Source organism: Thermobia domestica, chromosome 12 (genome assembly GCF_964235325.1).
Source record: "Thermobia domestica chromosome 12, izTheDome1.hap1.1, whole genome shotgun sequence".
NCBI classification, from domain to species: domain Eukaryota; kingdom Metazoa; phylum Arthropoda; class Insecta; order Zygentoma; family Lepismatidae; genus Thermobia; species Thermobia domestica.
Window position 1 is genome coordinate 73,144,109 of NC_137465.1, and position 16,736 is coordinate 73,160,844.

Consider the following 16,736-nt stretch of genomic DNA (forward strand, 5'->3'; position numbering starts at 1 on the left):
TGTAAATGTAAAATAGTATATTGAAATATTGGTTTTCAATCTTTGTTACATGTCAATTATAATTTATCAATCTGTAATAACACTAATTATAAATGTAAACAGCAAAGTATATCGGTCACTAAGAGAGGTTGTTTACATTTGAGAAGGTGACAGTAACGCTAGAGGGATACACCTGTCAGGTCTCTTGCAAGTAACCCCTATTGTGAAAAAAATCCCGCTACATTCTGACAATAAAAAAAACTTTTGAAGCCCCGTGAAGGAGGCGAGTTTTGGTAAAAGCCAACGTTAGTGTGTGTAACAAAAGCAAATGATAATAAAACATTCAATGAATTGAAACTTCACCGTTCACAAGATCACATATCGCCGTAACAAACTATAGCTATAACAGCAAGTCCGATAAAAAGTGAAGAGTGATAACTACAATGAATTTGCAATGAGCACTAACACTAAGAACATTATTCTTGATCACTAATAATCTTCACAAACTTGTATGATAACATCAGATAATTATTGCGGAAGCTATGAAATATACTTCATTTAAAAGTTTCAAACTACATTTAGTTTTTTTTTTGTATAGTGCTCAGCATGTTAGTGAGATTGAGTGATACCAGAGAAATGCTATATATATATATATATATATATATATATATATATATATATATATATATATATATATATATATATATATATATATATATATATATATACGAATTTAGTTATCCAAAGTGAAGAAACTATATTATCTTAATTGGTGCTATTCCAATACAGTGAATCGTCATGATATGACTTGGAAGATGTAGCAAGACTATTATAAATATGCTGAACTATTTATACCAGAAAATTACCATTAACAGTCAAGAAGATATCAACCAACGGCAGAGAGACTAAAGGAAGAAGGATTCCTGATTATCCAAGGAAACTTCAATTTTGTTCTGATGTGTAATTACAATGAGCGACAAATGAAATATCTTGTTTAAACGATTTGTTGCCAGTGAAAATTTGAATTCGAGAGAGATCTCTATTCTATTTTATTTTTTTTACAAAGTTCATTTAAGGCATTTATCAAAGTTAATAAAAAAAACATCTATCGAATATCTAGTGTGTGTTTATATATATTTTGTGTGGTGTTGTTGTGTTCATTAGTGAATTTAAAAATACATATATTTACATTGTCTAATAAGTGTGTGGAATTTTTTCTGAATATACAATATACTTAGCCGCAGGGTAAGTACGAAATAACTTGTTTTATATATATATATATATATATATATATATATATATATATATATATATATATATATATATATATATATAACTTTTCACGCATTCCAAAATTTGTTGTGTTTGCCAGATTTACCTCATAAAATTTGATGATAAATTCACATTATATATATATATAATATCTGACTGCAAGTCAGAATTTCAAGCAGCACTAGTATCCCTAACGGGGCAATGGGACGTTAAAATAGAACCCATGTTGCAGGAATGTAATTTCAAAATTTAATTATAATTTTGGCTCTACTGACATGAAATTTTTTTATCTTTTTATTTTGACTAGTCTAAATTTTGTTAATTATTTACAACATTTACATATGATTTGAATATGTTTTACGTTCCTGTAGGAGACTGCGAGATGGGTGTTAGGAAGCACCTTCCACTTATCTCATGCTCTTCAAAACCTATAAGGAAGATATAATATAAAAAATAATATAATGGCAGTACCATTTATCCTGATATCAAGATTTGTACACTCCGGATCAAAAAATTGCGACAACTAACGCCGTGCAACTAGACCACCCAATATACATCTTCTTATTAAACAATCGTGTCCCGTAAAGAGGTCCCTCTCTTTCCTCCTTTCCTCTCCCATACTAAAATTAGCTAACAACATGAGCGCAATTCTAATTTCAAACTACACATGTATTAGTATCGATAAAATGAAATATCAAAACCGAGACGAAACAAGATTCGTAAGTTGGTTTAAGAAATAAACAGAAACATGCACAATAAAAAATTGAAACCAATGGATGTGTATAACACAGAGGTTCAGAAATGAGGCAGAGAGAGAGAAGGCGAGAGAAGAAGAAAAAGAAAAGGGAGAACAGATAAAAATGTGAAATTTTAAATATAGTAAGAAAAGAACCTAACATTATAAAGTTCCGTTACCAGAAATCCAACAGTAATATAGAAATAACGTTTTCTTTTATTTTTTTCAGGACTATTCGAATATATAGAGGATTCTTGAAACATTCAAGTCACTTTCAAAAAGGATAGTGTACTGAATTTCTAGTAGAACTGTAGATCTCAGAGACACATCTAACATAAAGGTTCAAATCCTGTTCATGTAAAAGCTACTTTTTTACAAAGTAATAGTGAAGAATCGACTTCTCATACTAGACGTACAATGCTTAAGAATGTGGAAGCAAACACCTTTATCATGATAGAGACGATTTGCGAATGTTGGTTGGGAAACGGCAAGGGAGTTACCAGGACATTCGAAACACTTCATTGATCTGCAGTAATTACTTTTCGTGTTATCGTTCTCAGAAAGAAATATTACAGTATTTTTTGAACAAAGTTTGGATAAAGCAATCGGTGGTGTAGTGGTAAAGTGCCAGACTTCCAAGTGGAAAATATCGATTCGATTCCCCGTCAGGTAGTTTAACTTTTTCGCATAAAATAATGGCTGCAAACAAAGATTCATCTTCTGTTGGAGAACTTACAAAGCATCACTGTCGAGAATTCGAATAAACATTTTGTGCGTTCTTCATACACTGTAATGATAAGTAAGTTTCATATTTATACTCCTCCCTCTCCCCTCTTTCTCTTTCTTGACGTTTCCCTATTCTGCTTTTGCATCTTTCACTTCTCCCCCTCTCTCTCTCACGCACACACGCACTCATGTACGTGTGCGTGTTCCAAAGTTAAAACGGAGCAAGAGACCGAGAGACCTGGTTTGGAAAATGTAATTAACTGGCGACTTCAGCGTCGAGTTTTTCGTGCTCTGGGGATAATATCTCCAGTCCTAGTCATGTCTAAAAAATGCTGTTTAAATGGAAGGGGATAATCAAAATATCTTTTCTATCATCTGGGTTACCGATCTCAGTCGAATTATCGGTCACTACGAGTTTGAATTCTCGACCCAGTTGTGGTCCATAAGCTAACCAACATCGTCTAACTGACACTGTGATCCGTTTTTGCTACAGCGTGTTCATTCTATCTGTGAAAATTACAGCGTTATATCCACAAGAGATAAAAGTGATGCTGGATGTTCGGAACAGATAAATCTTCGGAAACGACTAGAAAATGGCAATCTCTTTGATTATTTGAAATCAAAATTTTATTTATACTAGGTCGACACAAAATTTGTTTCCATCCTATAATTCAATGTATTTAATTCACGTTGAAATTTGAAACATGCAAGGTATGATACATCTATAAGGAACATCCAATTTCCCATTTGAACATTTGTAACTTTTCATTATGATATGGTTTGGACTTTTAATATACATAGAATATTTCTGATAATAATTTAGCAGTAAAATAGCACTCATTCAATTTTATCTTTCTTTCTTTCTTTTCCTTTCCGTTTTTTTCTTTTTTGTTCACTTTTCTTTAGTAGTCAGGAACGGAAGATATGATGTACACTACCTAATGGGTTTATTAGAATGTATTTTGAATCAGTACGTCCAATGAACACTACCGAATTCACACCCTAACCACACGGGAAACAAAGCATGTGTTAAACCTTTACCTTTATCTTAGATGTGTCTGTGAGATCTACAGTTCTACTGGAAATTGAATGTAATTCTTTTTTAAAGTGACTTAATGAATGTTTCAAGCATCCTTTCTATATTCGAATAGTCCTGAAAAATATATAAAAGCAAACTTTATTTCTATATTGCTGTTGAATTTCTGGTAACGGAATTTTAAAATGTTATGTGGTTTTCTTTTACTACGTTTAAAATTTCACATTTTTATTTGTTCTCCCTTTTATTTTTCTTCTTCTCTCTCCTTCTTTCTTTCTTTCTCTCTCTCTCTCTCTGCCTCATTCCTGAACCTCTGTGACATCCATTGGTTTCAATTTTTCATTGTGTGTGTTTCAGTTTCTCCCTAAATCAACTTATGAATCTTGTTTCGTCTCGGTTTTGATATTTCATTTTATCGATACTAATACATGTGTAGTTTGAAATGAGAATTGCGCTCATGTTGTTAGCTAATTTTAGTATGGGAGAGAAGAAAGGAGCAGAGAGAGGGGATCTCTTTACGAGACACGATTGTGGGATAAGAATGTGTATATTGGGTGGCCTAGTAGCACGGCGTTATTTGTCGCAATTTTTTTGACGCGGAGTGTACCACATTTTATGTAGAAAGAAACAAGCGTTTCAAACAGCAACTGTGCTAAATTTGTATTGTGATAAGCTCACGTTATCCACCAACACCCTCACATATACCCTCTTGTTCCTTATTCCCTTCTTACGGTGTCATACTCTATCTTCTCAATTTTTTTTAAGAATATATCCCCTATCCGTATATGTCCTAGTACTTTAAGGTACATTTTAATTGTGTACTTCCACCAGTGTGCGACTTACCAGGGTAATGGGGGGAAATCCCCCTCTGAAGAATTGGATGTCTTCAATAGGTTTTAAACTTCCTCATGTTAATTAACCCGGATGTGTGAATTATTTCCTCTGTTACATGTTCTCCAATTCCCACACTAACTCCTATCGGTTCTGGTGTCGTTTCAGGGGACGCACAGCTTCACTATAGGGCTATTTGGAAGTCATTTTAGCGACTTATCCCCAATTTTCCTCTCCACATGTTACGAAACAATATGCGTGGTAACTATTGAAACACTTGCTTCTTTCTGCAGAGAATGTGGTACAAATCTTAATATCAGGATAAATAGTAATGCGTTTATGTTTTTATATTATGTTTTCTTTATAGGTCAGGTCACAGGTTCGGTTTCTTATATATACAGAGCGTATTGGTATACGACCTTTCCCTTCATACCTATTCCGTCTATCAAAGCAAAACTTGGTACACTCATTTCTTAACTTCTATTGTATTTTTTTTTAGATATATTTGGATTGTGTGCTTTTACCCGGGGACCACTCCAGAAGGGCCAAAGTTGAGGGAGGGATTTGGGAGAGAATTTTTCCAGATATTCTTCCAATTTCCCTGTTCAAGTACATTATGAGCGCCAGTACATAGCACCTCTAGAAGTTTGTTGCATGTTGAAGAGAATGAACTATAAACCATTACTTCCCAATGAACAGTGTTGATGCAATAGCTATTTCACTACGAGTCTACGATTTTCTTTATACTAACAGGGTTAATGGACTCCAGGGACTTACTCCGTTGTCCATGGCACCTAATTTTTTGTACATGAACATATCTTTGTTATGTTTATCAAATGGACTAGGTTTGATTTAGACTTCCAGATGACACCTTCATTTCCGTTCCTTGTGAAAATACTTGACAAATAAAATCCCTCAGCTGGTAATCGTAGAAATTTTCAGTGTTATCTCCTTACTAAGAATCTTCAATAATGAGCCCTGGAAGTCCTGAAAGGGTTGTTATATTAATAGTACGATTTTGGCAACTAATTCTGTTGCTTTCAACAGCTACATATTATTGAAGATCTTCTGTCTCCCAAGTATCTTTTATATTTTATTCAACTTAGTCTATTTTACCACACAACACGCTAAAATCTGCAATAAGTTATTGCACTATTACAGATCACTATACACACTAACTCACATCTTAGTATTAGCATAGGGGAGAAAATGACAGAGGAGACTGCAGTTGGAAGAAGAGTTCAACCAGGATGCTGTCTCTGGCCTACATTATTTAATATCTATTTAGAAGATAGAGTGAAAAGAGTCTACATAATGAAGACGGCATTTCAGTAGGAGGTAGAATGAGGACATGGCGCTTGTTGCGAAATCTGAAGAGAAAAACAATAAGAAGTTAGAAAACTTGAGGAAGGTTTGTGAAGAATATGGGATGAAAATAAATATTAGAAAGACAAAGGCCATGGTAATTGGAACGAAGCGGTCGGTGTTAAATATTAAAATAGGAGGGGAGAAAATAAAACCGCGGACTAGTTTTCGATACCTGGGTAGTATTATTAGTAATGATATGAAGTGTGAACGTGAAATGAAAGCAAGCATAGGAATGGCGAAAGAAGCCTTTAGAAGAAAGAAAAGACTACTTTGTGGGACCTTGAATAAAAAGTTGAGAAAAAGACTTATAAAATGCTTCGTGTGGAGTATTGTGTTGTATTACGCAAAAATGATGAAAAACGACTGGAGCTTTTGAAATGTGTGTGTGGAAAAGAATGGAGAGAATTGCCTGGGTGAAGCGGAAAGTGAATGAGAGGGTGTTAGAAATGGTGGGGGAGAAAAGAACAATTTTAGACATTATTAAGAAGAGGGAGAGAAACTGGTTGGAACATTGGTTTAGAAGGAATTGTATCATGAGGGACGTGCTAGAGGGTATGGTGGTAGGAAAGAGAGGGAGAGGCTCAAGGATGCTTTGATTAATGGACGATATGAAAACAGAATAATCATACGTGAAGACGAAAATGTTAACGGAAGACGGTGGACGGAAGCTTCTCAGTTGTAGCAAGTGACCTCGGAACAGTAGCAGAATACCTATGATAATTATTACTATCCTAGGATTATTAGGGCATATTATAGGGAAGCGTTAATTAACTTGACGAAATGTGCCAGTTTGTATCTGTGTTAAAGCAATGTTTTACGTGTGGAGAAGAAAACCCTTTGTATTGCATTTACTCAAGTACAATATTTTTAATATATGAAAATTAAAACAATGTTGCAAACAAAGCTACAAGAATAGCAAATTTCTACTCGTAGCTATTATACTGCAATAGTACGTATCATAGTTATGTGTGATGTTTGCAAGAAACAATGAAAAATTGAATGTAGATAAATGTACACTATCAAAACATGTTTATTCCTAGCACCGAGCCCACCGACACAACTGGTGAGAAAACAGTTCCTTTCAAAAGTTCAGTATAAAACCAAAGAATATCTCGCAACAGTCTATTACGCAAAAGAACTTTCTGCTAGTAGTCAAACAGATTAAGGTTTTCCAAACAAGAAATTTACAGTTGATTCTAGAAGAAGTAAAATTAACAACAAATATAATAATAATAATAATAATAATAATAATAATAATAATAATAATAATAATAATAATAATAATAATAATAATAAAATAGTATTATGCCTAGGTATAAACAACAAGAAGTAATACAATATGCTAGCGAGCAAGTTTCGATTATATTATAACACTTGCATTTTGTACTTTGATATACTTAATTGTACCGTGTCATGCGAAAACGAACTAAGCGCCACTTTCGTACTTTTGAGAAAATTACTTTTAAAGGTTGATGTCCAGCATTAGTGTAGCCGTAATCAAAAGTGAAATTATGTTTCTTTTTTTTGGAAAGGTGTTGGTTTCCCTCTCTTTTCGATTGTGCAAAACGTTCTAATGCTTATCAGGAACCAATCGTCGCATTTACGTGGGTTTTCAAAATTTGGCGCTTAGTTCACTTTTGCATAACACGGTACAATTATAAGTAAGAGTCATATAATTTTGTTGTTTCACTATCGATGAATAAAAAGTAATCCTATGATTGAACAACTTTGTTAAGACTTCCACGTAGTCTATCACTAATTGACGCTCTCATACGTTTCACTATACAAGTTAAAGTTTCTTGCTGAACAAAATGTATACAATCATCGCATTTGTTCATCGTAATTAAGAAAAATCTCAGAGGGTTGACAAGGAGAGATATCCAATTAAATTGCTTGTTAATGGGAAACAATGTCTCATTCTTTTTTAATAAATAAATTTAAAAAATATTTTGATGAGGATTATTCAAGACACCAAGTATTCCTTATTACATTAAAAATATCTTCTTAATAACAATTTCTAAAGGTGTTTATTGGAAAAGAGAATAACCGTTAGATTTTTCTTCTTTGAGTTAAAAGAAAGCAAAAGATGCATAGCTTCTTTAAAAAATCGCCAATTAAGATACTTCGTTTCCTAAATTAATGAGAAGAAAGTTCAAAAGCAAGAAAAAAAATCTCTCCACTGTCCGATGTCAACACATTTTCCTCCCTTAATTGAGATATTAATGAAGGTGCTAAGAATGTAATAAGCATATTGATATTTACAATAACAAGTAGATGTTTTTTTAAATCTAAAATTCAACTGCAACTTCCTTGAACAAGAAGGTAAGTTGTCAATCGAGTTGTCATTGAATTTTTGATTAGGGCATAGTTTTATCAGACTAGAGTTTTATATGTGCTTGACTCTGTTATACACACCTCCATGTTGTTCTACTCTTACGTCTCTAGAAAATGGCCATTATTCGTGATGGCCATTCGGCGTAGATTTTACAGATTTTGTGACATTGAAGTGTTAAAATCTGGACCATACCATCTATTGAACAAAAGTTTTATTTTAATATGGAACCTGCAATCTGATGCTCATAAGAGTTTTCGCCACATGTTACCCAATGTTCACGTGTTCTGGTTTGACTCTTTCTCTCGTTAACCTGCCTTAAAACCCCTATCCTTATGGCCAATTAAATCGCACTTTTAACGTGACTAAACAAATGTGTTTTCTCTTATATCTACCTCCTTGCAGCCGGCAGAAGAGAAGAGGATGGAGTTGGAGCCTCTCAGCCTGTGCTGGTTTTGCGCACTCTACATGATGAAAGGGAAAAGACAGATTTGTCGAGGGAAAAGACTGATTCATATAGTTTCAATGGCAATGGACATTTCCTTTTTGACCAAACTGTAGAACTAGTCTTCAATATACCAAAAATCTCGGAAAAATATTTCTTCGTTACGGAGATACAACTTTTCAAACAATACAAAAATCAGCTGCTTACGTCACGGCAACAAAAACAGGGGTTTTGGCGTGAAGTCACAGATCGGTATCCCTCTGTGAGTCCCATTAAAAGCTTCACGGAATCTTTTTATATTGCAGTTTCTTACTGTAAACTATAGACAAATTTAGTGGAATAGTGAAAGGAAAAGTGACAAATAAGTAATATACTTACTGTGTTTAAACGTAACTTCTCTTAGTTTAAAATACTTTATTCCTATAGTCATTTAGAATATTCTATCATTACAAATGTTTTAGATATTTGTACAGTTATGCAGAACTACATTATTAATGTATTACACGAACAAGATCAGGAGTCTAAGTAACTATATCAGTTCGAATTAAGTCACGTGCAGATTGAGAATATCTAGGCTTTTCTTTATTTTGAAGATTTGTCGTGAATCTCCATGCTATTAGGTTACGGCTACAAATAAGCACTTTCTGCACCAAAATTCTCTTAATCCCTTTCAAAAGAAAAGAAGGAAAAAGAAAAAGAAAAGAAAAGAAATAAATAAAAAATACCATATCCTATCCCATCCCCACGTTTTTTCTATTTACTGTACATTAGCAATTGGTCACTCCACACCATTACTACAACTACCTAGGTACTCTTATCTTAATGCTATAAGGATCGCATTATATAGTGCTTTACTTTTTTTACTATATTTATAGAACGGAAATACTTTCGTGGTAGTTTGAAACTGAAGAAAGCTGTAACGAATAGAGGCAGACAGATGGTTAGTTTGTCAAAATAGCATCAAAAACAAGAAAAGTGAAATTTTTTCTTATGACCTATGTGCCGGTTCTCAAACCAAGGCATCATATTAGTACAATTTCATACATGGGCTTACAAAATTTTATTTTGGATTTCGCCGTGACTACCTACCGCTCAGGATTTTTGGATTCTGAATAAGAGGAATATCGACAGAAATTCATATATATATTACATGTGTTGGTACTTTGAAACTTTAAATTTTTCTTTTCAATAATCTCACACGAAATAGTGTTCTAAGTATACGAACATAAGTTTATTTCTTGGTAATGGTATTACATTTGCAAAAGTTTATATCGTGAAAGTATTGCGTTTTGTGTTTGCAAAGGTCAACAAGGGAAAGTAATTATAAAAGCAAACGTATGAAAAGCTCTTTTTTTTTTCGTCCGTGTAGATTGATTTTTCTCATATCGCTTCACTCACTGGAACAGAATAGTGTGTTTATTACTCGTCATGACATATCACAGAAGTAAAACACTGAACTGCTGAACAAGACTGTTCTATTCATAAAAATAAATACTTTACATGTTACGTTTCGATCTTCTAACCAAGATCCTCATTAGACATACACTAAATTGGCAATATACTTGTGACTTGGCAATATACTTGGCAATATAAATTGGCAGTATCGTGTGGCAATATACTAACGAGACAACTTCCAGGTCAAACTTCTGTCTCAGTCAGCTGGTGTATATAACAGTAGTTCAGAATATATTATACTCGAAGTTACTGTAGGTCACCAGACATTGCTTTTGAGTGTTGTGTATCGTCCCCCCCGTACATCTTTCATAAACTTTGTTGACGACATTGCAAAACATTTACCCAATTACCAGCATTCCATAATAATGGGTGATACAAATTGGGATCTTTTAACAACGAAAGACGAAGTCTTGCAATATCGGGATACGATCTCGGGCCTTAACCTTGCTATCTGTCCTCTTGGTCCAACCCATCACATAAGGAACTCAGAATCATGGATAGATGTGATACTGATATCCAAGGAAGAACATGTAATTAGCCACGGTCAAATCCACACACCCGGCATCTCGTACCATGATATGTTATATATATCCTACAAACTTCGAGTTCCGCAATATGATACTAAATTCACATCATACAGAGACTTTAGGTACATGAATGAAGTAGACCTGAACATCGATGCTGCCTGCTTGCCGTGGCACTCAATAAACTGCCTCCCTACAGTTGACGAGCAGGTAAATACTCTAAATTCTTTAATAATAAATTTGTATGATAGGCACGCCCCTGTAGTTAAGAAACGCGTTTCGCGACCTCCATCACCATGGTTAACCAATGAATTACGTTCGTTAATGGCGCGGAGAGATAAAGCTTATAGAGCATACAGGAGACATGTTAAAAATAGTGATCCCTCCAGTGATAGCACAATAAGTCCCAATACAAAATTCGAAAACTATAGAATATTAAGAAACCGTTGCACTCAAGAAGTAAGGAAGGCAAAACGGCGCTTTTCCTATGAAATACTTGAATTCGAAAATAATGGAGCAGTTCTTTGGAAACGGCTAAAAGTATTAGGTGTTGGGAGAAACATAGCCAAGAACGCGGTTAACTATACGCCAGATGAATTGAACATTTTTTTCTGTCAAAGCAGTATGATACCAGCCGCCATGAAACTGCAAACAATGAATAATATTGTAACTTCGGAAATTAACTCTCTGTTCTCGTTTTCTCACGTACAGCCTGCACATGTATTAAAAGCGATCCAAAGAATTAAATCTCAAGCCACTGGTATAGATGATATTTCAATAACCATGATCAGGAAAATCCTACCGCATGTACTTAATCCTATCACTGACATATTTAATTACTCTCTTTCCACAGGTACTTTTCCCACAGTATGGAAACTCGCTAAGGTCCGCCCACTTCCAAAACAGAACAACGCTGACAATATCGCAGACTATCGTCCTATCAGTGTCCTTCCCGTGCATTCAAAAGTTTTTGAATATATTGTAAATGATCAAATTCGGGAATACTTAACAACAAATAATTTATTGGATACATTTCAATCTGGTTTTCGAAGTAATCATAGCACATGCACTGCACTAGTAAACGTAACGGAGGATATAAGATGGGCTATTGATAATAGAAAACTAACGCTCCTGACTCTACTTGACTATAGTAAAGCATTTCAAACGATTGATTTTGACATATTACTTCAGAAATTATCATTATTGTTTAATTTTTCTGAACCAGTGGTTAAATGGTTTCATTCTTACCTTCACGAACGTAAACAAAGAGTAGTGATCAATCAGGATCATATATCGACATGGCATTGTATCAACAGTGGAGTGCCGCAGGGTAGCGTACTAGGTCCCCTTCTCTTTGCCCTTTACATGAATGATCTCCCTAAAATTTTCACCTATTGTAAATACCATATTTACGCTGATGATTTCAATTATATGCTTCTTTTCCCCAACAAGATATTAATAATGCGATTGAGAAAATAAATACTGAGTTAAACAAAATCAGCGACTGGTCTACGGCTCATGGGTTAAAATTAAATGCAACAAAATCGCAGTGCATCTTAATTGGCTCTCCAAGAATTCTCTCTTCTATTAATATCTATCAGCTCCCGAATATAAAATTGTCCAATACTGTTATTTCATTTTCCACAACTGTCAAAAATTTGGAAGTCATACTAAATCAAAATCTCTCCTGGTCAGATCAAATAAATGGAGTTTGTAAGAGAGCATTTGGTGCCCTGCATACGTTAAATCGACTAAGAAATTTCTTAGCAATATCTCTGAAGATCAAACTTGTCAAGGTACTGGTGTTTCCACATCTTGACTATTGCGACTCAGTCTATTCTGATCTAACAGAAAATCAATCAAAGCGCTTGCAAAGAGTGCAAAATGCATGCGTTAGATTTATTTTCAATATAACTTACAGGGAACATCTCACATCCTTTTATAAAAAACTGTCATGGCTGACGTTAGTTGGAAGAAGAAATTTACATAATCTTACCCTATTGTACAAAATACTTACTACGTCAGAACCATCGTATCTAGCCCGTAGATTTTTATATTTATCAGACTTTCATACTAGAAGCACAAGATCACAAGATAATTTCTTGCTCTCCATACCCAGTCACAATTCTGATTCATGCTCAAAATCCTTCACAGTAAGTACTACACGCCTCTGGAACAGTTTACCTCAATTAATACACAACGTTTCCACAGTTGCCAAATTTAAAAAAATCTGTAAATACCCTTCTCTTAAGTAAAGATAAGGATACTGGTAGCTCATGAGTCATCTTCGTTTTACGAGATTATTAATAACCCACATATGAACACACAATCAATAGGTAACCTATGTTAATTTGTACTGCTTATATATTCATAGTTCTGGTACCGCTATATGATATATGGATTTTAAGTTTCTCCATGTTATTTTTGTTTCCTATATTGTACATTATTTTCAATTTTTGTTTTTGAAGTGTTTAACAATTTTTTTACTTAAGTAGTATATTCTTCTTTTTATGTGGTTCAATAATTTTATTTTGTAATTGTTAATATTTTCTATATATTTGTGCTTTTTTTAAAAAAAAAAAAAAAAAAGAATGTATGCACGTGGTTAAGTGCTCGGAGAAGGCTGCAGAGCCTTAACTTCGCCACGTAAAAGAAGTCATAAATAAATAAATCAGCATACAATGCAACCATACTATTAGGCCTATAATTGCCACAACAACCTCCTGCAGGTAGGAGCAGGTAGGTTTTTTGTGGCAATTATATTTATTTATCGACACAACAGGCATTACTGCCCAATTACAATATACAATATAAGGTGGTATATTATCAGGCTCAGTTGCTTTATTCGGTTTCAGTTTCTTTATTGCATTTTCAATGTCTCCGTTTTGAGTGATGACGTCCCCCGGCCCCTTTACACTATCCGGGGAAAGGGAAGGAAGAAAGGATTGGGGAAGGAAGGGAGCAGCCTATAAGTTAGGTACTACCCCGGCATTTGCCTGGGTGAATGAGGAAAAACCTCAGAAAAACCGCATTCAGGGTGGCTGGCGTTTTACACTTTTTCGACCTAGTGGCCCCACCGAAATCGAACCCGGAACCTCTCGCACCAAAGGCGAGAGCGTTAGCGAATTCGCTATGCGGGGCCACACATTGTGTATTGAGTTACCTCTGCAATGTTACTGTAAAAGCAAGAAGTTGAAGCCAGATACAGATATGTAAATGTTACACTTGTAAATTCAAATAAATATTTTAGAAATACGAATAAGAAGAGAATAGTCAAGTGTGAAATTATGTAAGGTGGGTTAAGGCGGGAGAAAGCTCACGGGTGTTCCGTAAACTTGGTCCCCGCTGGGCTTCATATGTAGTTGGAGTTTCGTCATGGTTAGCAAACTAGTAGCTATTTTGCACAGGTTACAAGCGTTCGACTTCCAGTACGACCACGTGTGATTCAGATTTTACGTTAAACGGTGGGCTTACGTATTGATTCTAAAAATGACAGATTGAATGAAATATCATTTGCTTTAGAAATGGAAATGGAAATCAAATGTATATTTGAATTTCAATGCATCATGAAAATATTATCATGTCCTTAAATGAAGCTAATTAACTTTTCAATCAACACTTAGTTTTTAGTATCCGTTCCATATCATAATGTTAATAAGAATATAGGTTAATGAATATGTTCTATGTGTAACCAAATATTTTTTACAGGGCAATGTAATTTATTTTCCATTTCTTGAATAGCTCAAATTCTTTATCCTAAGTAAAATACATAAAATTAAGTTAAATAATTCTGTATGTAAACATATACTACACTGTAAAAAATTTTTGTTATTTCAACGACATGCCTATGTGTTAACACGATTATGTTAAAATATAACACAAAGAGGTGGTTAGAACAACTCACTCGCCATTTGGAGTTATGTGTCAAATGCCGCTAGCTGAAATGACACACAGCCCGTGTGTTAAATTAACACAAGTGTAGAATCTTCGGTGTTGTTTTCTGCGTGATTGTCAAATATGTTGGATATCTAATTATAAAGGCTTATGTACTGAAGCTACAGACAAACACAGTAGAAAGAAATACTTTTAAAAATCCAGGTATACGCAAAATTTCAACATGCAAACCGCGCGTTGTGTTTCCAATTGTTTTACATAATGTTTCTGAAGAAATATGTCAACAGCGAGAAACAACGTCGTATTACTGTGTCACTTCTACACTGCACTAGAGCTCACCAGTCAACACTGGGGACTGTGTTTCAAAATGGCGGAAAACAAGTAGAATCACTATTAAGAGGTAAACATATTATAAGGATATAGGTAAGAGATTCCTATCATTCTTGAACAAGATGTTGGTGAAGGTTGTGTTTCGCACGATCAAGAAATATTTCACAATAAATGTTGGGAAGGACGACAAAAATTTTTATGAAGATTTTCTGTATGAAGTATTCTGTAGTTTACTATTCTTATTTTAAAATTAGAATCTTCGGTTAGCATAAGCATGCACACCACGTGGTTTTCCAACACAGAAAAGTGGTTACATCAACACCATACATGGAGTTATTTCAACACCGAAATAGGTGTTGCAGTAACACAGAAGTGGAGTCGAACAAACACCAAAAGCAGTGTTAATCTGGTGGTCTGACCTTGAATTTGAACATAGGGAGTGTTGAATTAACACCAAAACGGTGTTACTGATACGGCTTTGACCTTGAATTATGGCACAGATTGTTTGTTGAAATAGCAAGAAAATGATGTTGAAGTAACACAGAGACTGTGTTATATTGATACTTGACATGGTGTAATATTAACAGAAAATAATTAACACACTACACACTGCGTTACTTTCTTCGTGTTGGTGCAACACCGCCACAAGTAGCACTCAACACTTTTCTCCACACTAGCGACGCTGACATGGTGTCGAATCAACGCCGAAACACTAACACAGATCCGAATTTAACACCGCTCAACACCGGTTGTGTGTTAAAGACGTAACACACTCTCTGTGTTAAACGCCAATATCACGGGGTTTGTGTTGAACTAACACCGCATAGTGCTAGTCACGCTGGAACCACTGCCCTGTATTAAAATTGAGTTGAATTAACACAACCACTTTTTACTGTGTAGAAATCTGTATTTTTAAGTAACATAATTTCTAGTGTTTTGTATGATATTGAAAAAAAATACTATTACATTTCAAAGGAACAAAAGTAGGTACTTTCGTGTTTCAGAAATTGTTTATATTTTATGTTAATCGATTGAAATCATATATCGATCGAAATAGTATTTTAATCTTAACATAAATATAAATATTCATGTTGCTAAAATGTGAGTTTTTTGTATATTGAATATATTTTTCAAAGACCTGCTTCCCTGAATTACTTTTTAAAGAATGTGTAATCACACTAGCGTGTTATATTTCTAAAAGTAGTAGTATTCAAATTTTATATGAATACTTTGTTCGTACTAAGCCTGAATACTCAGCCATTACGTAGAATTCCCATTCAAAATTTATAAGGGAATGAGAAAATGTTTAGAATATTTTTTTAGAGATATTTTATACACAATATATTTGATATCCTTTGGCAATAGCTCATCTTTACACTTGATCTTTAATACACTAAAACAGAGGCAAAGCGGTACATACAGAAAATGTTTTAATACAAACTGTTTCATATTCACATTAATTACATAATCCTATTTGCTTATGTAATGAATTTAGAATTGAATTTAGAATTTAAAAGATTGAAAAAAAAAATCTTTTATTGTGATAGACTCCATACAAATGTTATAAGAAAGTTACCACTATGGAGACCAAATGCAACTCACAACAGGACAATGAAAGCCAGCACTGAACTGGATATTAATAACAGCGCAAGGAACTTCAGGGAGATAATATACTATACAGAATTATTTGGACTGTTTAAACATTGCGAACACTAAAACTCGGTTCTAGAACCCGTTGTGTCTCGCAGCAAATAAATAAACTATAAATTTGATGATATGGGCCCTAGAACTTTTCGTTTCTAACCACA